Source organism: Balaenoptera musculus, chromosome 16 (assembly GCF_009873245.2).
Source record: "Balaenoptera musculus isolate JJ_BM4_2016_0621 chromosome 16, mBalMus1.pri.v3, whole genome shotgun sequence".
Lineage (NCBI taxonomy): Eukaryota > Metazoa > Chordata > Mammalia > Artiodactyla > Balaenopteridae > Balaenoptera > Balaenoptera musculus.
Genome location: NC_045800.1, coordinates 20,087,661 through 20,108,295, shown reverse-complemented (window position 1 = coordinate 20,108,295; position 20,635 = coordinate 20,087,661). Strand labels below are relative to the sequence as shown.

General features: G+C 39.5%; 1 protein-coding gene across 4 annotated transcripts in view; it reads left to right on the top strand.

Annotated features, from left to right (window-relative positions):
- Positions 1-1,181: 1,181 nt before the first annotated feature.
- The window catches only part of ADD3 (adducin 3), a 128,764-nt gene continuing 109,310 nt past the window's right edge, over positions 1,182-20,635 (top strand). Inside the window, exon 1 of one of the 4 annotated variants that reach the window (XM_036828722.1) lies at positions 1,182-1,302. The gene's annotated coding sequence lies outside the window, so the exon portion shown is untranslated. Of the gene's footprint in view, positions 1,303-3,116; positions 3,436-3,802; positions 3,827-20,635 lie in introns of those variants that run through there. The other 3 variants (XM_036828727.1, XM_036828721.1, XM_036828726.1) reach the window with 3 other exon arrangements.

Genomic DNA, 20,635 nt, shown 5'->3' with positions numbered 1-20,635 from the left:
CACAAAAAAAGTTTAAATCTCATAAAATCATAGTCTATTGGAACGCTAAAGAAAAATTTCAATCCAACATCCTCAATTCACAAAGTAGGGAACTATGGAACAAAAGAGTTTACTTACTTGCTCAAGATCACACAGGTAGTTAACAAAGGCTGTGCAAAAAAATCAATTGCAGAATATTTTCCATATTTTTCTCTATTCATATTTTGGGACCACACCTCCTCATTTACCTATGAAGAAAAAAATCACAGATGTTGAGTGCTTAAATTGAGGAATATTGTCTAAAATAAAATTTAAAGTTATAATGCAGACTCTCAATTTCCTCATATGTGGACACATCACATTCTAATAGTGTAAACAGTAAATCTGCATGCATTTAAAGTTATCTACTTATGAGCTCCTTAATTTTGCTGAACTTTGAATTGCCACTGAAATAGTACCCTGCTATTATTTTTTTAAATTATTTTAGATTTTTTTGTTTTTTCTATAAATAATATTGTGATTTTTATAAGTACAAAGTGGTATCTGTCAGTAATATATTTTCTTTTTTTAAAAAATTGAAGTATAGTTGATTTACAATAATATATTTTCTAATACTGACATTCATTGAAATTCCAGATATGCTTGTAAGTATTAGTAAGATTGGACTCTGTTGTTTCCAATCATGTAAATCAGTTTTATTTTATGTATTATTCTTTTCACATTCTTGTATTAAATACTAAGTAACCTTCTTTTATATAGTTATCATTGTAGTGCAATGATTGGAAATTAAATATTAACACAAAATACTATTCAGTTTCAAGGCACATGGCTTTATTTTTGCCATGGACCCCAGTGTTTGAAGTTAGGAGGGCTCTTTAAAACTAATGCTTCTAGCATTTCATTGACTCACACTAAATTGGTCCCTCGATCACCCAGTTAATTTTAACCTTGACCTCCTACAGCTGTACTGCCTTACTCAGTCCAAAAAAACTCCCTGCTTCCACCCTTTCTGCCTTTTATGAAGCAATAGTGGAGAGTAAAAACAAAACCCATTCCTTTAAGAAAGATTCCACCTCCTCTCTCATAAGCAAGTGCCTAATGGTAATTGTGGAGTCTCTACCAAAGTCACTCACTTTACTACTCAGTGTTGGGAGAAGCTGCTGCCGCCACTGCTGCTGCTGCCGCCGCCGCTGCTGCTGCTGCTGCCGCCGCCACCGCCGGTCTGAGGCTGCAGTGGGTTTCCGTGCAGCACTGCAGAATCCACACCTAGAAGATACACACGTCTACTACCCTGGACACAAGAAAGCCTTGGATCCTCAGTGGGTAAGCAAATCTTTTATCCATTTTGTCCAAAAACTGTGGGAAAGGGAGTGATCATGGAAAGGATTGCTCATCAGACATGCTTAAAATGGATTATGTTAATTTGTCTTCCTTTGAGGGGGGTCTAGATTTGTGACTGGCAAATGTCCTGTAGAGTGGAGACTATTGTCTGATATGTACCCCTAACACATTTTGGGGGAGCTATTCATAAAAAGGCTAACCTTGATGCGTGCCAAGCTTTTTTCATTTTTTGCTTTTTAAATGCAAGAAAACATCTAGCCACTCCCAATATCTCTCTCAAATACTGCAGATATTTTAAAACGCCACATAAAATGACAGGCCGAGCGTTTTCTAAATATTTTCTTCCCAAAGCCAGGAAGCCTTACCCACGATCCTTTAGGGGTATTTAAAAAACCATAAGGCATGGTTAGATTTTGAGCATATGGGATATGGTGGTAGACTAAAATTTCTGTAGCTTTAGTCCAGTGGGGAGAGAAAACGAGGATAAATGAATAACAGTTTGTGCCAAGCCAAGATTCATTTCCCACACTTCGTATGTGGGAAGAGGAAACTACATTTTAATTAGCACATTTTTAGGGAAGAGGGAGGGAATGAAGATGAGGGGGATGGCATGAAGTATTTGAGGGGGAAGAAGAGAGTCTGCAGAAGAGGAAGGAAATGAAGGGGACTGTCGCCAGTACCTTGGAAACGCAGGGAGATAAGCGTGGGGAATGAAGTTTGTTGCTGTGTGTTAGGGTGGGGTTGACCCAAGGGACCATGAATAACCGGAATGCCGCTCGGAGGGTGTGCTTGGTAGTGGATTCGTGACTGTGGAGGACATGTATGCGGGAGGGATGTGCAAGTCGTGGGTGGTAGAGAAAGGTGTGCGTTGCTGGGAGGTCTATTTCTATAGTAGGTCGTGCCTGGGCGGCCGGGGTGGGCGGCCCAGCGTCACCTGTGGATGGATCCACATCCCTGCCACTGAGTGCAAAGTTTACCCGGCCCCGAATTCATTTTGAAGGCTGTCGGTGCCTTGACTTTTCACCTCCAAGAGATCAGCTCTCATAAGGTCTCAAGGCCAGGGGCCAACGTCGGGGTGGAAACCCTCGACAGATGCAAGTGGAGCTCATGGAGAGAGCTCTTGCCCGGCCTCTCAGTGGAGGTGAGCAGGGGAAAGAGGCGCCCCCAAAGGCAACTGTGCTGAGAATACCCAGGCCCCTCCTACGGGGGGCGTGCGGAGGTGGAACCTTAGCAGTGGCCTCCCGCTGAAGACCCAGCAGCCGGTGTGGGCGGCTGAAGCTGACTCTGAAAGCTGTGTCTCGGCCTCGGGAGCTGGGCGGGGGTGGCTCGCTCAGGTTAGGGAGGGCGGCATCTCCAAGGCTCCCCTCCTCCCGCTTGTAGTCTGCTTTCCGTCGGGGTCGTTTACTCCTCCGACCCTCAGGGGACGCCGCTAATCGAAGCTGCCTAGCGGGGAGGACATTGAAGAGATGCTAGGCAGCTGCCCCACACCAGGCCCTCCCAGAGGCCAGGCCAGGGGCCCGGGGCCGCGGCTTCAGAGACAGGGTGAGGGAGGTAGGGAGGGGGCCGCAGAGGGCGGGACCAAAGCTTTGGAGGGGCGCGAGGGGGCGCGAGGGGCCGCGCGGGGCGGGGCCTTGAGGAGGCGGGGCCAGGAACATCCTGTGATTCCGAGGGGCGGGGCCATGAGCGTTCGGGGGCTGCGAGGGGCCAGCCTGTGGGGGTGGAGCCAGGGGGAGCCTGGGGGCCTAAGGGCGGGGCCTTAGGGGCGGGGCCAGGGGACGCTCGGTGGGCGCTCGGCCAGTCCCGCCAGAGCGCCAGCGGCCTGCCGGTAACGGTCGCGGGACCGCTGGGCGGGAGGGGAAAGAAGGGGGGTTTAAATTATATTTTTTAAAAACAGAGAGCGAGAGCTAGAGGCAGAGCGACCCAGGTGTCGCCGCTTCCTGCTACACAGGGCTCGGCGCCCAGGTCCCTCCCTTCTCACGCCCCCTCCCCTTCTGCCCTCCCCTCTGGAGCCGTGCGGCGCTTAAGAGGCGGCGGTGGAGGATCGCGCGGCGGCTGCAGCCCCGGCGGCCGCGGAGAAGGAGGGAGGGAAGCACAAAGCCGGCTTCGCGCTGCGAGGTAATCCTGAGGGGAGAGAAGGCGCGGCCTTCCCGCCGGTCCTCCCGGCGGGGACGGCGGGCGCCCGCGCGGGCTGGGCTGCGGGGACCCTTCCAGGGGGTCGCGCGGGGGTGGGGAACGCAACGGCTCGCGGGGTGGAGGGGACTGCCTATTGGCTGCCCCTGCGGCCTCAGGTGGACCCCTCTTCCTCCGGGACTGGAATGGGAGCCTCGGGCTGGTTCGAAGAGGGTGGACCTGCAGGGGAGGATCTCGGGACGCCGGGGGTGGGCCCGAGTCTTTCGGGCGTCCTCTGGTTTCTCCCGGAGGACGGGGAGTTCTAAAAATCAAGAGCTGGCTGAAGCGTCGGTGGCCCGGGGTACTTTAAGCACTGAAGGTGCGCTCCAGGAAGGTGGTAGGTTCCCGCGCTTGGAAAGGGTGGAGGTAAGGGAGGGAGTGTTGGTTAGTTTTGTTTTCCTCATTTAAACAACTTCTGTTACAAGTTGAAAGTATTCAACCAAACCTTTCTCCTGTAATTTTAGTTCCCATCCCCCCCGACCCACACCCACCCCACCCTTACAAACGTATACATGTTAGGTTGCGCTTCCTGCCCGGGGTGACAGGCAGAGTTGGCAGCAGGTCCGCTTTGCTGGTGTCCAGCCTCTTTGGGGGTATGCTATTATAGCTGAGGCAAGACCACAGAGACAGGTAGAATAAGCTAGGCCTCTATTAGAATGGCAGGAATGGCCTCAGGTAAACTTTTTTGTTGCAGAGATTTAATTGCAAGTAGGTGCCCGTTTAAAATGGGAGCGTGAGTAAAACCACTCATTTCTTTGGCACATGTGCTGTTGCAGTTGACCTGCTAGAAAGGTATGGCGAGAAATGGAATTTAACTCAACCAAGAGGCTTTGAGTGAGGATTATATGCAAGTTTGGTGAAGGAGTTGATAAGGTTTGGGGGGGGGTAGGAATCAGCTACATAAACGTGCAGGCACGTTTATGTTAAATTGTACAACATGTTAGATTTAGCAGTATGAAATGGTTGATTTTCTTGGAATGGAGTGCAACTGCATCATACCGGGTACATCCTAATTTTGACTTTAGAAGACTTCTAATGAGACTGTTAAAGAGAGTAAACTAAGAATACAACGTAATTTGTCGTTTTTAAATAAGATGCTTGACTCTTTTTAAAAATGTGTAATTAAGATATGGGACCTATTCATTTATAGGGTTAAGTTACTTTATAACTATGTATAAAGTTTTTATATCTGAGTCTCCATTGCATTGTAATTACACTGTAACTCACTCATTTTCCTCTGCTTATATTGAGCAGATTAACTTTGCAGAGGGAAGACCAGAAAAAAAAATGGCCACTTTTGCTATATTTAAGTGTTCATTTTTCCAAAGAATTCAGTCTGTGCTCTTAAAACTCTTTAAATTGACCGCAAATGTTGGCATGTTGGTAATAGTTGCTTTTAAGGAAAAAAATTGGTGTATCTGTTTCGAATGTTAAACATAATTTAAGAGTTCTTGAGGTAGTTGGGTATGAAGCATTCAATATGTTGCAGCTTTTTACAGGTATGATAGAAGAAAATGTTTGTTGGTAAACATTTGACATATGACATAGGTGATCATATGACATCTAGGAACTGTTTTGCATAATAGAAAGATTGTATTTTCAGAACATAAGTTTTACATTCCGAAAATGAATGAGAAAATTATACTGTACACTTTGCTATTTCTAACCCCCTTTTTCAATAATGTTACACTGGGATGAATGTGGGTTCTGCTCAATGATGTTTGAAGTGTGGATTTGGTCTTGGTAAAACCAGAACATCTTTTGAGACTAAGAGGACACAGCATCAGCCAACCTCCTATACACAATCCTAAAACCTAAATACAGGGTGGGGCCCAACCTCTGGGGTTGTGAGGCCTCCTGAAGTAGGTCTGTCGTGTCTGAGTGTTTTTGTCACACTCAAGCCTATACAGGTTGTTAGCTGTTTAATCTCTCCTATCTCAGAGTAGTTGGTTAGCAGTGCAGGGCAGCACTTATGTATGTCATCAGAGTAAAAGAAGCATTTCTGTTGAAGGAAGAAGTCACATAAAAGCATAAAAACCCAACTCTGAACAAATTGGGTTTGTAAAATGTTGGGGAATGATAATATCAGAATCTTAACTGAGTTGTTATATGTGAAGTGCTTAGAATATAGTCTGGTACTCAGTGTTTTATGTGTTTATCATCGTCAGTATAAGATGACATTTTTTTTGAAGGTGGCTATATCCTGCAACCCAGCAAGTGAAGACTCAGCAGATATTTGTAACAGCCAATATTTATTTGCTCTACCTCTGTGCCAGGCACAGTTTTATATGATTTAATTTACTTGATCCTCATGACAACCCAGTGCCTAAACAGACATAGAGAGGTTAAGTATTTTGTACAGCTACTAGGCACAGACGGGCTGGTTCTGAACCCAGAGCCTGGCTTGAGAGTGAGCCCGCATAACTAGTAGCCCCTGCTGCTATTACACTTGTGGTAATTCTAGCAAATCAATGAAGTACCTTCACAGTATCTCCAAGACTACAGGCGTGCATATGCCTTGTTTAGTAACACCCTCCTGTGTTAGTACCACCAAGTTGTGTTTAAATGTGAATGGTGGTAATCTGCGTTAAGTAGAATCACCTTTTGACTTTGGAAGAGGATTCTCTTTTCACACAACATATGTTTAGCTAGGATGCTAGAATTTGGGCTGTAGTATGTTATCTTTTTAATTACTAAAGATTAAAGTCTTTTTTGTTTTTCAAGCTTGCCAGATGTGTAGGGCTCCAGATGGTCCAGCAGGGCCCTTGGAGGGATTCTGGTTCTGCACTAAATCGGTAGGCCTCATCTTCTGATTACCAACACCACCATATTAACCTGAGGTGAATTTTAACTTAAGTTTGTTCGAAATTCCACCTGAGTTGCCTCTTAAAATTAGCCTTACATGGAAAGATGTCACTTGTGGCTTTTACTTTGTCATTCACATTCCTCAAGGAACTGTGTGTTGCTGCTTCACCAGTGTAGTGGATACATCAGGCAAATTAATTATAACCTAAATTAGTAGCTGTTTTACATAATGTTTAGAATATTGTAGAGAGCTAATATGTCCTTTGTTGGCAAGTTAGTGAAAGGTAATATTAGGAAAAAATGTTTAAAAACAAGCATACGTTGAATTAAGAAAGCTCAAACGGTACTGAAGACACAGGTCACTAATCTGTTTCTCATACTAAAAATGCTAATATGTTTTTGCTATAATTAAAATTCACTGCTGTTTCAGATTCCTTTGGAAATATTAAACTTGTAGAGTTTGAATAGAAAACATTTTAAATGTTTAATCAAGAGTACTATTCTTTCTTTTAAACATAGACACCCTATTTGAAATTAATTGAGCAGTCATAGACTGTGTCTTGTCACTGAGATTCAAAATGGGTGCCCTGATACTTTATTTCATGTCTTCTATGTTAATGCTTTGTCATTTGATCTTGGGGTCCATGCCCCAGTATTTCTAGATGCGATTGTTACGAGGTGTTTCAGGTCCTGCTAGTGACTAAATTTTCTTGGCCGAAAGCCAAGACAATCTCAAATTTTTACTGCAATGGGTTGTGTATATTAAGAATCTTCTCTAAATTATATGTTACCAGCCTTTCATTGACTATGGCTTGAAAGAAAAAAGTCTGTTATCCCTTGTATATCCCTTATGTATAATAGTTAGATGAATTTATTTTTTTCTTCTAGCAGTAGCTAGTTATGGACACACATGAGTGTAACCATACTACTTGGGGTATGCCCTTCCTTTCAGGTTAGTTAGAAATGATTCACTTGGCATTCATGCAGTGAATATTTGAATACCAACAGCATGCATAGAACAGCAACTTTAACTGAAAATTAACTGAAAGTGTTGGAGAAGAAAAGGTGTGTGCGTTTTTTGTTTATTTCATGTGTATTTTAGTGTTGATCTGTTATATGTGGACTAGTCGCAAAATCAAGTTCAAAAGTAAGTTAATTGCACAGTTGAAAACATACTTGAATGTCAAGAAAGTACTGTTTAACTTACCCTAAAGTCTTAGATGATAGCATAGATAATGAGAATCAGTCTCTTGTTTCTTTAAACTATTCTTTGTTGGGTATCTTTGAAAAGCTGCGTTAATAATCTCTTTTAGGTTTCTAGGACATGACTTACTACACTGAAGGCACAATTTAATAAAGAGTATCCTAGAAACCTTAAAGAATGAATGTGGCTTTCAGAGTTGTCTAGCATAGCTCAAAAAGTAGTTGCATGATCACCAAAAGGTATAAAATGGATGAAACCCATCCCTGATATTAAAAGGCTTTTTGTTTTTGTAAATTTCCTTCTTAGGAAGATTGTATAGACTAGTTTTTAACTATGCCATAGCTGAAATGTTATTATGAAAGATGTTTAGACTTTGACATATAGTTATATCTTTATAATGAGGTTAGATCTAAGTTGAGCTTTTTACCTGATGTCAAGCTGATCTGTTTCACCACCATATACTTTACAATTACTTGTTTTAAAAGTTGGCTTTAGTTAAAGCTTAATTGGAAATGGTAAGGCTCCCTGATATAAGATGAACTTTGAAACCTCTTGTTTTAAATTGCCTGAAACTGGGCCTAAGGATATTGGTGTATAGCAGTACATTAACTAGCATTTAAGATTGCTACCTCCTCAAACAAGACTACAGTTTGAACCTTGGGTTATGCAGCTCACTTTTTCTGCCATAGGCATACTGACTTCCATAAGATAAAAAATTTCCCACAACCAGCCAGCCAGGGGGTAAAAACACTTTTTATAAACTTAAGGGCAATAACAACAACATATGTTATTAAAAGCAATGTCTCAAGAAGCACACTGTATATATTAATAAAACAATTTAAAAAATTTGTTGCTCACAATGTGCATTAAGGCAAGTAATATGAAAACTTAATTCTAAGTAACATACATGAAATTGTTACTTTATTCTTTTTGCTAGCTCTTATACCTCTTTGAATTTGTTCTTGTAATTTTTCACTCCCCCACCAAGGAAGTGCTTACTTTGGATGGAAGAGGAAAGGACAGTGCATGTGTGAGTTCAGGAGCCTGTTTAATTCAGCTCTCATGGCTATTGTTGTTTGCCTGCTAGGGGAGCTGGAATTCCAACAATGTAGAAAGCAGTCAGGTTGGAGAAGTGCTGAGTTTTATCAGTGTCTTGGGGACTTAGTATATGCCTTTAATTTGCACCATCAGCAATGTTTCTGTGAAGTTCTTCCACAATGGCTCAGCTCATCCTGTGCAAGGACAGCATTTCCTTTTCCCCTTTCCATACAATATTCTTATCCTGTCATCTTTTGATCTGCTGGAATGACTAAATGCCATAGCAAAAAGATAGGTTTACTCAGTATCCTCATGGAGAAGGTAGTTAGGCTTATTTGGTATGTCTAAAGAAGTATATTTTGGGATCAAGGCCTCCCCAGGGACTCTTCTTTAAGAACACTCTACTTTTAATCCTACAGAAATTAGAGCCAGCAACTGTAAGCTGCGTTGTTACTTCTAATCTCATTTGTCTTATTAGTACATAAGAAAAAGATTCTGTAAGGTCAGCCTTTTAATATCTAAGGAAGTGGTTGGGGAAGGGTGATAGAGCTCAAGTGGAGTTGTGAATGGGCTTAAGTGCATAGGGCGAGAGTGGACAGGCGAAAGAGATTGGCAATGAAATCGATATATTTTTCTTATTTCTTGTCCCTACTCCCAATGCTTTTTTTTCTTTTTTTAATTTTAAAACAATGTTCCTTTTACCTTGCCTTTCTCCTTTGACTTTTATTGCTAGGACTGAGTTTTCTCTCTCCTAGAGAAAGGTGGAATTTTTAAGGTGATTCCTGTGTGACTGCTGAAAAGTTTGGCTTTCACCTGGAGGTTGCACTAAAAAGAATTTCCTTCCATCTCTCTCCACAACTGTCTGCTTTTTAAAAAAAAAAAAAAAAAAATCTCTGAAACAGAAGTGTAAGAAACCTTACTTGTCATGTAATAGTTGGGAGCCATTATGTATTAAAGTAAAAGACATATCATTAATGAATCAGAAATCCATATTATTTAAACCCTTTTTTTTGGCAAAACTAGATGTACAGTAATTTTATATTAGGATGTTTGGTTCTTTTTAAGTGGGTATCAAAGATTACATGAATTTTTTCAACCAAAAATGTTGAAAGTAATACAAAAGTAATATATCTTTCATTGGTCTTAGTGAATGTTGATAATGACAAAATCATAGTTCTCTGAACACTTTGCTGTCGTTAAATACCTTAATGAGATATTTAATAGACAAGATTTGGTCACTAGCCACTGAAAGACTGTCGCCTCTGTAGCAGAATGTAATAGGAAAGGAAAATTTTATGCCTGAATAAAAGGTGTATCTGCTTGACATAGAAAAGGCTCTGAGAAGCTGATTACTTGGTAATCACTTGAGTTAGGTGACTTTATATTGTATTTGATGTTTTATAATCTGAACTTCCTTGGGCTCTTTAAAAGTGTCTGGTTGGACCATCAGCTTTTGATGAATGGGTTTCTGGAGGGATTGTGACGACCAGTTAAGTGCTTTGAAGAGGGAATCCCTGTTTTGTATCACACCTGAATGTCACAGAACATGCTTCTTGGTGCTTTTGTAATTTGGGCCCAAAGGAAAGAGTGCCATCTACTGAATGGCCAGCATCGAGTTGAGCAGCCCCAAGTTTTTGTTGCAGAACTTTCAGCTGGCTCCTGGAGAAACCAGACTCAACTTCATCGAAGGATTTGACAGGATCTTAGCACCAAGTGGAATTGTTGCTTGCTTAATTTTAATTATGCTTCCCAGCAGGAGGCCTAACCACATGATGAAGAACTAATTCACTCCTTGTTGGAATGCATGGGAAAGGAGAAACTTGAAGAAATTGTTGAGACTTAATGTTAAAAAATAGTCTAGCAATGGTTAAATCATTGTTAAATTAAAAGTGTTAGAGAAAGGTATTTTAATGAGGCATGTTTCATTAGTAGTGCTGGTTATTGATGGTCCTGCAGACAATAATAATGTTGTTTAAAATTTGTTTGGGCTTCAAATTGTCAATCATTTGTTTAACTGGAGGTAAGGGTTTTAAAAGTATTTGAATAATTTGGTTTGTTTTTTTCTTTTGCCTTTTTCTTTGTCTCAGGTTCTAAGGCAGTGATTCCTACTTGAGTGAATTCACTGTTTCAAAGTGGATTTTGTTGTTGTTTTGGCTTGCTCAAGTGGCCTCCTGTTTTGTTTTTTTTTTTTTTTTTTTTTTCCTAGAGGGAATTGGAGGTTTATTTATTTATTTATTTATTTATGGCTGTGTTGGGTCTTCATTTCTGTGCGAGGGCTTTCTCTAGTTGTGGCAAGTGGGGGCCACTCTTCATCGCGGCGCGCGGGCCTCTCATTATCGCGGCCTCTCTTGTTGCGGAGCACAGGCTCCAGATGCGCAGGCTCAGTAATTGTAGCTCACGGGCCTAGTTGCTCCGCGGCATGTGGGATCTTCCCAGACCAGGGCTCGAACCCGTGACCCCTGCATTGGCAGGCAGATTCTCAACCACTGCGCCACCAGGGAAGCCCTCCTGTTTTGTTTTTTGTTATGTTTTCCCTAACTTCCAGAAACTGCTTATGGTAGTAGCCATGGGTAGAATTGGAGGTTGTAGAACCAGTTATAGGTCAATAGTGGAGGTTTATGATACCTGGAATAGACCCGTCAGAGCCAGACAAGAAGGAATTGAAAGGAAACTTTGTTATGATAAGAAGAATATCTTTGTTATATATCTATTATATATAATTACTTAATTAATCAGTAACCACTTTTCTCAGCCCTTAAACCTGCCAAGGATCATGTTAAGCACTTTACATAAATTACCTGAAGTTTAGTTAAGTAACTTGCCCAAGATCATACAGTAAATAAGTGACAGAGCCAAGACTTGAGCCCAGGGCTAATTCCTTTAAACGCTGTGCTCTACTGCTATTTATTTAAGCTCATTCTTGTTGGTGACTGCACAAAGGACTTGAACTGAGGTTAGAATGATATTTCTACCTCTGCTGGAAAATATTGGTGGTTTTTGTTTGTTTGTTTTAAGAGGGTGATGAAATGGGTAAATGGGATTGAGATTTCACTAGAATCAGGAAATATATGAGAGATGGACTTTCAATATTTGCTATTTGGTTTGTCTATAATGTTCTTTTTCCTTTTGCTATATTATTTATTAACTTAAAACCACAAGAAAAGTTTATTATTGAAACATTGAATTGTTTCACATTGCTTAAAGTCTGCTACTTCTTGGGAGGAAGGGTTAAGTTACTGAAGGATTTTATGCTGGATTTGCGGGGAGGAGCAGAGTTGGGGGTAGGTAGGGATTTGTTAGTCTTTCTATATTTTGCTTGCTCCTAAATACTTTTAGGTAGTAGTACTTTTTGATGTGGCAGTAATATTCCATGTCCACAGCACAGTAACGTTCAACCATGTGCTAGTCTGGTCCTGGAGGAACCTCAACTTGTGCGCATCAAGTATGCTCTGTAGACCAAATGAGTACCATACCTCACATTGTGTACTTATACTTTTGAATGCATGTATTCTCAGTTAAAAGAAATTTAACACCTGACTAATATTGAATATGTTTTTGGTGTTTTAAAACATATTTTGATCTTAAAAGGCATCCTTATTACTTTAAAAGGTTGGGAATCATTATTTTGGTATAACCCAAAGCTTTTAAAATTATAGTTCAGTGATGGTTGTGCTGTGTATTGTAAAACCCAGTTACTCTTTTGGGACTTCTGACTCTTTCCCTTCACATGTAAGAGCATAAAGCGTTATTGTCCAGAAAATCCCCATAGGAATATCAATTATGTAACTCTTTGGGATTCTGACTCTATCTAGTCAAATGTAAAAGAAGCCAGCAACAACTAAGACGACTATACAAAAGATGTTACTTGCCAGTGTGTGATGAATGCTAAATGACAGGTACAGATGACAAATGCCGTAGGTCATCTGGTCAAGAAAAGAGCACCATGGATGGAATGGTCAGAAAAAGGTCCCCAGGAAAGAGGAATAAGGGTGGGCCTTTAAAGGCACAGTAGGATTTCACTAGATGCAGACCATGGAAAGGGTTTTGGCAAGAAATTACTGTCCATGAAAATAGTAATCCTTTTTGTGTAGCATGACAGGACATAGTTTATAATCGTGGTTCAGTCTCGTCTCACTGTAAGGCACTTGAAGGCTGCAACATACTCGTATCAGAAACAGTGCTGAGGACACACTTCCCTAGGAGGTGTGTTAGAATATTGCAGGGGAAGGGGGAGAGAGTGGTAGGTGTGGTGAAAATCATGTACCTTTTAACAGATGTTCTCTCTGAACCCCATGTGAAAATGATTGGTTCATAGAAACATCCTTCTACTGCTATTTTGAAGCCAGTAATGCTTAAGAAAGTTGGTACTTGAAAAAGACTTTAGAAATCCTCATCATTCCCAACACTGGACAAAGGAGGAAAGCCTCCTTTGGGGAAGAGGTGTACATTTTTTTAAAATCCAAATTTATCCATCATTTACTGCTTGCTGAATGCCAGAGTAAAGTTTCATTGATGGTTCTGTTATAACTTTTAACTTTAATGTGTGGATAGATAGAGTTGTTGATACTATGAGGTATAATTTCGACTTAGCTTTTATAAATAACATTGTCTGGTTTTGGATTTTAGAGAATTTGTTCCAAGTGTCTGAATTCTCTTAGATTTAATAGTATTTATCACTTACTATTTGAAAAATACTTAGTGTAACTATTCAAGTTATTTTGAGCAAGTCACTATTTCTTTTTCACTGTAGTATTTTTTTTTTTTTTAATGTCTGAAACATTTATATTAACATATTTCCATACATATTTCCATACAAATACAAATATAAGATTTTTAGAAATTTCATGTAATGTCTGAAACATTTATATTAACATATTTCCATACATATTTCCATACAAATACAAATATAAGATTTTTAGAAATTTTATGTAATGTCTGAAACATTTATATTAACATATTTCCATACAAATAACCCAATGAAAGTTTAGTATTAGTTGTTTTGTTTGTTTTTTTATACTGCAGGTTCTTATTAGGCATCAATTTTATACACATCAGTGTATACATGTCAATCCCAATCGCCCAAGTCAGCACACCACCATCCCCACCTCACCGCAGTTTTCCCCCCTTGGTGTCCATATGTCCATTCTCTACATCTGTGTCTCAACTTCTGCCCTGCAAACTGGCTCATCTGTACCATTTTTCTAGGTTCCACATACATGCATTAATATACGATATTTGTTTTTCTCTTTCTGACTTACTTCACTCTGTATGACAGTCTCTAGATCCATCCACGTCTCAACAAATGACTCAATTTCGTTCCTTTTTATGGCTGAGTAATATTCCATTGTATATATGTACCACAACTTCTTTATCCATTCGTCTGTTGATGGGCATTTAGGTTGCTTCCATGACCTGGCTATTGTAAATAGTGCTGCAATGAACATTCGGGTGCATGTGTCTTTTTGAATTACGGTTTTCTCTGGGTATATGCCCAGTAGTGGGATTGCTGGGTCATATGGTAATTCTATTTTTAGTTTTTTAAGGAACCTCCATATTGTTCTCCATAGTGGCTGTATCAATTTACATTCCCACCAACAGTGCAAGAGGGTTCCCTTTTCTCCACACCCTCTCCAGCATTTGTTGTTTGTAGATTTTCTGATGATGCCCATTCTAACAGGAGTGAGGTGATACCTCATTGTAGTTTTGATTTGCATTTCTCTAATAATTAGTGATGTTGAGCATCTTTTCATGTGCTTCGTGGCCGTCTGTATGTCTTCTTTGGAGAAATGTCTATTTAGGTCTTCTGCCCATTTTTGGATTGGGGTGTTTGTTTCTTTGATATTGAGCTGAATGAGCTGTTTATATATTTTGGAGATTAATCCTTTGTCCGTTGATTCGTTTGCAAATATTTTCTCCCATTCTGAGGGTTGTCTTTTTGTCTTGTTTATGGTTTCCTTTGCTGTACAAAAGCTTTGAAGTTTCATTAGGTCCCACTTGTTTATTTTTGTTTTTATTTCCATTACTCTAGGAGGTGGATCAAAAAAGATCTTGCTGTGATTTATGTCAAAGAGTGTTCTTCCTATGTTTTCCTCTAAGAGTTTTATAGTGTCCAGTCTTATATTTAGGTCTCTAATCCATTTTGAGTTTATTTTTGTGTATGGTGTTAGGGAGTATTCTAATTTCATTCTTTTACATGTAGCTGTCCAGTGTTCCCAGCACCACTTATTGAAGAGACTGTCTTTTCTCCATTGTATATCTTTGCCTCCTTTGTCATAGATTAGTTGACCATAGGTGCGTGGGTTAACCTCTGGGCTTTCTATCTTGTTCCATTGATCTATGTTTCTGTTTTTGTGCCAGTACCATATTGTCTTGATTACTGTAGCTTTGTAGTATAGTCTGAAGTCAGGGAGTCTGATTCCTCCAGCTCCATTTTTTTGCCTCAAGACTGCTTTGGCTATTCGGGGTCTTTTGTGTCTCCATACAAATTTTAAGATGATTTGTTCTAGCTCCGTAAAAAATGCCATTGGTAATTTGATAGGGATTGCATTGAATCTGTAGATTGCTTTGGGTAGTATACTCATTTTCACAATGTTGATTCTTCCAATCCAAGAACATGGTATATCTCTCCATCTGTTGGTATCATCTTTAATTTCTTTCATCAGTGTCTTATAGTTTTCTGCATACAGGTCTTTTGTCTCCCTAGGTAGGTTTATTCCTAGGTATTTTATTCTTTTTGTTGCAATGGTAAATGGGAGTGTTTCCAAAATTTCTCTTTCAGATTTTTCATCATTAGTGTATAGGAATGCAAGAGATTTCTGTGCATTAATTTTGTATCCTGCAACTTTACCATATTCATTAATTAGCTCTAGCAGTTTTCTGGTGGCAGTTTTAGGATTCTCTACGTATAGTATCATGTCATCCGCAAACAGTGACAGTTTTACTTCTTCTTTTCCAATTTGTATTCCTTTTATTTCTTTTTCTTCTCTGATTGCCGTGGCTAGGACTTCCAGAACTATGTTGAATAATAGTGGTGAGAGTGGACATCCTTGTCTTGTTCCTGATCTTAGAGGAAATGCTTTCAGTTTTTCACCATTGAGAATGATGTTTGCTGTGGGTTTGTCATATATGGCCTTTATTATGTTGAGGTAGGTTCCCTCTATGCCCACTTTCTGGAGAGTTTTTATCAGAAATGGGTGTTGAATTTTGTCAAAAGCTTTTTCTGCATCTATTGAGATGATCATATGGTTTTTATCCTTCAATTTGTTAATATGGTGTATCACATTGATTGGTTTGCGTATATTGAAGAATCCTTGCATCCCTGGGATAAATCCCACTTGATCGTGGTGTATGATCCTTTTAATGTGTTGTTGGATTCTGTTTGCTAGTATTTTGTTGAGGATTTTTGCATCTATATTCATCAGTGATATTGGTCTGTAATTTTCTTTTTTTGTAGTGTCTTTGTCTGGTTTAGGTATCAGGGTGATGGTGGCCTCATAGAATGAGTTTGGGAGTGTTCCTTCCTCTGCAATTCTTTGGAAGAGTTTGAGAAGGATGGGTGTTAGCTCTTCTCTAAATGTTTGATAGAATTCACCTGTGAAGCCATCTGGTCCTGGACTTTTGTTTGTTGGAAGATTTTTAATCACAGTTTCAATTTCATTACTTGTGATTGGTCTGTTCATATTTTCTGTTTCTTCCTGATTCAGTCTTGGAAGGTTATACCTTTCTAAGAATTTGTCCATTTCTTCCAGGTTGTCCATTTTATTGGCATAAAGTTGCTTGTAGTAGTCTCTTAGGATGCTTTGTATTTCTGCGGTGTCTGTTGTAACTTCTCCTTTTTCATTTCTGATTTTATTGATTTGAGTCCTCTCCCTCTTTTTCTTGATGAGTCTGGCTAATGGCTTATTAATTTTGTTTATCTTCTCAAAGAACCAGCTTTTAGTTTTATTGATCTTTGCTATTGTTTTCTTTGTTTCTATTTCATTTATTTCTGCTCTGATCTTTATGATTTCTTTCCTTCTGCTAACTTTGGGTTTTGTTTGTTCTTCTTTCTCTAGTTTCTTTAGGTGTAAGGTTAGATTGTTTACTTGAGCTTTTTCTTGTTTCTTTAGGTAGGCTTGTATAGCTATAAACTTCCCTCTTAGAACCGCTTTTGCTGCATCCCATAGGTTTTGGGTCGTCGTGTTTTCATTGTCATTTGTCTCTAGGTATTTTTTTATTTCCTGTTTGATTTCTTCAGTGATCTCTTGGTTATTTAGTAACGTATTGTTTAGCCTCCATGTGTTTGTCTTTTTTACGTTTTTTTCCCTGTAATTCATTTCTAATCTCATAGCGTTGTGGTCAGAAAAGATGCTTGATATGATTTCAATTTTCTTAAATTTACTGAGGCTTGATTTGTGACCCAAGATGTGATCTATCCTGGAGAATGTTCCGTGCGCACTTGAGAAGAACGTGTAATCTGCTGTTTTTGGATGGAATGTCCTATATATATCAATTAAATCTATCTGGTCTATTGTGTCATTTAAAGCTTCTGTTTCCTTATTTATTTTCATTTTGGATGATCTGTCCATTGGTGTAAGTGAAGTGTTACAGTCCCCCACTATTATTGTGTTACTGCCGATTTCCTCTTTTATAGCTGTTAGCAGTTGCCTTATGTATTGAGGTGCTCCTATGTTGGGTGCATATATATTTATAATTGTTATATCTTCTTCTTGGATTGATCCCTGGATCATTATGTAGTGTCGTTCCTTGTCTCTTGTAACATTCTTTATTTTAAAGTCTATTTTATCTGATATGAGTATAGCTACTCCAGCTTTCTTTTGATTTCCATTTGCATGGAATATCTTTTTCCATCCCCTCACTTTCAGTCTGTATGTGTCCCTAGGTCTAAAGTGGGTCTCTTGTAGACAGCATATATATGGGTCTTGTTTTTGTATCCATTCAGCCAGTCTATGTCTTTTGGTTGGGGCATTTAATCCATTCACGTTTAAGGTAATTATTGATATGTATGTTCCTGTGACCATTTTCTTAATTGTTTTGGGTTTGTTTTTGTAGGTCCTTTTCTTCTCTTGTGTGTCCCACTTAGAGAAGTTCCTTTAGCATTTGTTGTAAAGCTGATTTGGTAGTGCTGAATTCTCTTAGCTTTTGCTTGTCTGTAAAGCTTTTGATTTCTCCATCGAATCTGAATGAGATCCTTGCCGGGTAGAGTAATCTTGGTTGTAGGTTCTTTCCTTTCATCACTTTAAGTATATCATGCCACTCCCTTCTGGCTTGCAGAGTTTCTGCTGAGAAATCAGCTGTTAACCTTATGGGAGTTCCCTTGTATGTTATTTGTCGTTTTTCCCTTGCTGCTTTCAATAATTTTTCTTTGTCTTTAATTTTTGCCACTTTGATTACTATGTGTCTCGGCGTGTTTCTCCTTGGGTTTATTCTGTATGGGACTCTCTGCGCTTCCTGGACTTGGGTGGCTATTTCCTTTCCCATGTTAGGGAAGTTTTCGACTATAATCTCTTCAAATATTTTCTGTGGTCCTTTCTCTCTCTCTTCTCCTTCTGGGACTCCTATAATGCGAATGTTGTTGCGTTTAATGTTGTCCCAGAGGTCTCTTAGGCTGTCTTCATTTCTTTTCATTCTTTTTTCTTTAGTCTGTTCCGCAGCAGTGAATTCCACCATTCTGTCTTCCAGGTCACTTATCCGTTCTTCTGCCTCAGTTATTCTGCTATTGATTCCTTCTAGTGTAGTTTTCATTTCAGTTATTGTATTGGTGATCTCTGTTTGTTTGTTCTTTAATTCTTCTAGGTCTTTGTTAATCATTTCTTGCATCTTCTCAATCTTTGCCTCCATTCTTATTCCGAGGTCCTGGATCATCTTCACTATCATTATTCTGAATTCTTTTTCTGGAAGGTTGCCTATCTCCACTTCATGTAGTTGTTTTTCTGGAGTTTTTTCTTGTTCCTTCATCTGGTACATAGCCCTCTGCCTTTTCATCTTCTCTATCTTTCTGTAACTGTCTGTAGTTTTTTAAATATATAAAATACGTAAGGGGTTGAGATCATTTTAAGATACATTTTAGTTTGAAGATGCTGTGATTGTAGTTCTAAGGAAGGTGAGTTTACCAATTAGTGGCTTTAGCTGGAACGTAGCCAAGAAACCTATGATTGTACTATATGATGGTCCTGGGAATAGATCTAATAGAAAGCCAAGACCATGAAAGTCCTTGGCTCCGTGTATATGTGGCACTTTAGAAAAGGACATCATCATTCTAGGAACTTGTCAACTCCCAGAGTTTTTTTCAGTTCTTCAGAAGCTAAGGGCCCTTGGCAATAGACAGTGGATGGACCCTTTTTGAAAACAATGAAATAGGCAAGGATAGCAATTTTTCTTAAAGCCAACTATAGAAACATTGTAGCATATTTTTCTAGAAATGGTGCTTTCCATTCCCATCACAACTTTATTATGTTTAGTATATTAGTTCCTCATAAATATTTCTCTGGCCTCTTTTTAGCTCTTCTGAGCAGCTTTATGCTTCCTTTCACTTGTTCATTTGTTCAATCAACAAATATTTATTGAGCACTTACTATGTGCCAGGCCCTGTTCTAAGTACTGGGAATACAGCAGTAAGCAAAACAGACAAACCCTCCTGCCTTAATGGAGTTTATATTCTTGGAGGTAAAGAGAAATAAATAAGTGAAGTATATATTTTGTTAATATAAATATTATGGAGAAATATAGAGCAGGGGAGGAAGATAAAGGGAGTGTTAGTGGGCAATGGCAAATTTAAATAGAGTGGCTAGGTGAAGTCCTCACTAAGAAGGTGACATGTATGCAAAGACTTGAAGAAGGTAAGAGAACGTGTACAGTCGGTATTCTGTATCTGTGGCTTCTGCATCTGCAGATTAAATCAACCACAAATCAAAAATATTTGGGAAAAACAATTCCAGAAAGTTCTGAAAAGCAAAACTTGAATTTGTTGTGTACCAGAGCCTATTTACATAGTATTTATAACTATTTACATACCATTTACATTGGATTAGGTATTATAAGTGATCTAGAGATGGTTTAAAGTATATGGGAGGATGTGCATAGGTTATATGCAAATATTAGGCCATTTTATATTGTGTAAAGGACTTGAGTAGCCACAGATTTTGGTATTGCCAGGGTCCTGGAACAAATCTCCCTCGAGTACTGAGATGACTGTGTAATATCAAGGGGACTGTCATGGCAGGCAGAGGGAATACCAAGCATGTGGTACTTGGTGTTGGGAAGCCACTGGATGACCCTTAGAAGTGGGACACGATCTGACCTATGTTTTAAAAGGATTGTTTTGGCTGTGTTTTGACACTAGACCATAGTGGTACAGTAATCTTGGTGAAAGATTGTATCTGATAGAGGTGGTGAGATTTGAGTGGATTCGGAATGTATCTGGATGATAGAATCAATAGAATTTACTGACTGGGATGTTGGGTATAGGTGAGTGGAAGAAGTCAAACTTGACTCCAAGGTTTGGGATGTAGGCAAAAGTTTTCAGGAGGAACTGTTTTGGGGAGTAGGAGAGAACAGAAGTTCAGTTTGAGACATATTAAGTTTTTTTTGTTGTTATCTTTTTTTTTTTAAACTATTTATTTATCTTTTGGCTGTGTTGGGTCTTAGTTGTGGCATGCAGGATCTATCGTTGTAGCACGCGAGCTCTTTGTTGTGGCACGCAGGCTCAGTAGTTGTGGTGCACGGGCTTAGTTGCCCCGTGGCATGTGGGATCTTAGTTCCCCGACCAAGGATCGAACTGGTGTCCCCTGCATAACAGGATGGATTTGTAACCACTGGACCACTGGGGAAGTCCCATGAGACATATTAAGTTTGAAATGTCTATGAGTGATGTTGGAGTAGATGTTTCTGTGAGTGGAGATCAGTGCATAGTTATTGGCTGACTGTATAAAATTGGGAGTTGTCATTATTTTCCTCTTTCATTTAAAAATATTTGCATATTTAATGCCTTTGATAACTAGAATAAACTTTGCTGTAGTAAGGGTTTGATGTATTGCTGTATACATCTTTATTCTTTGGAGGGGTTTAATCTGTCTTGTAAAATCTAGAATTTACTTTGAC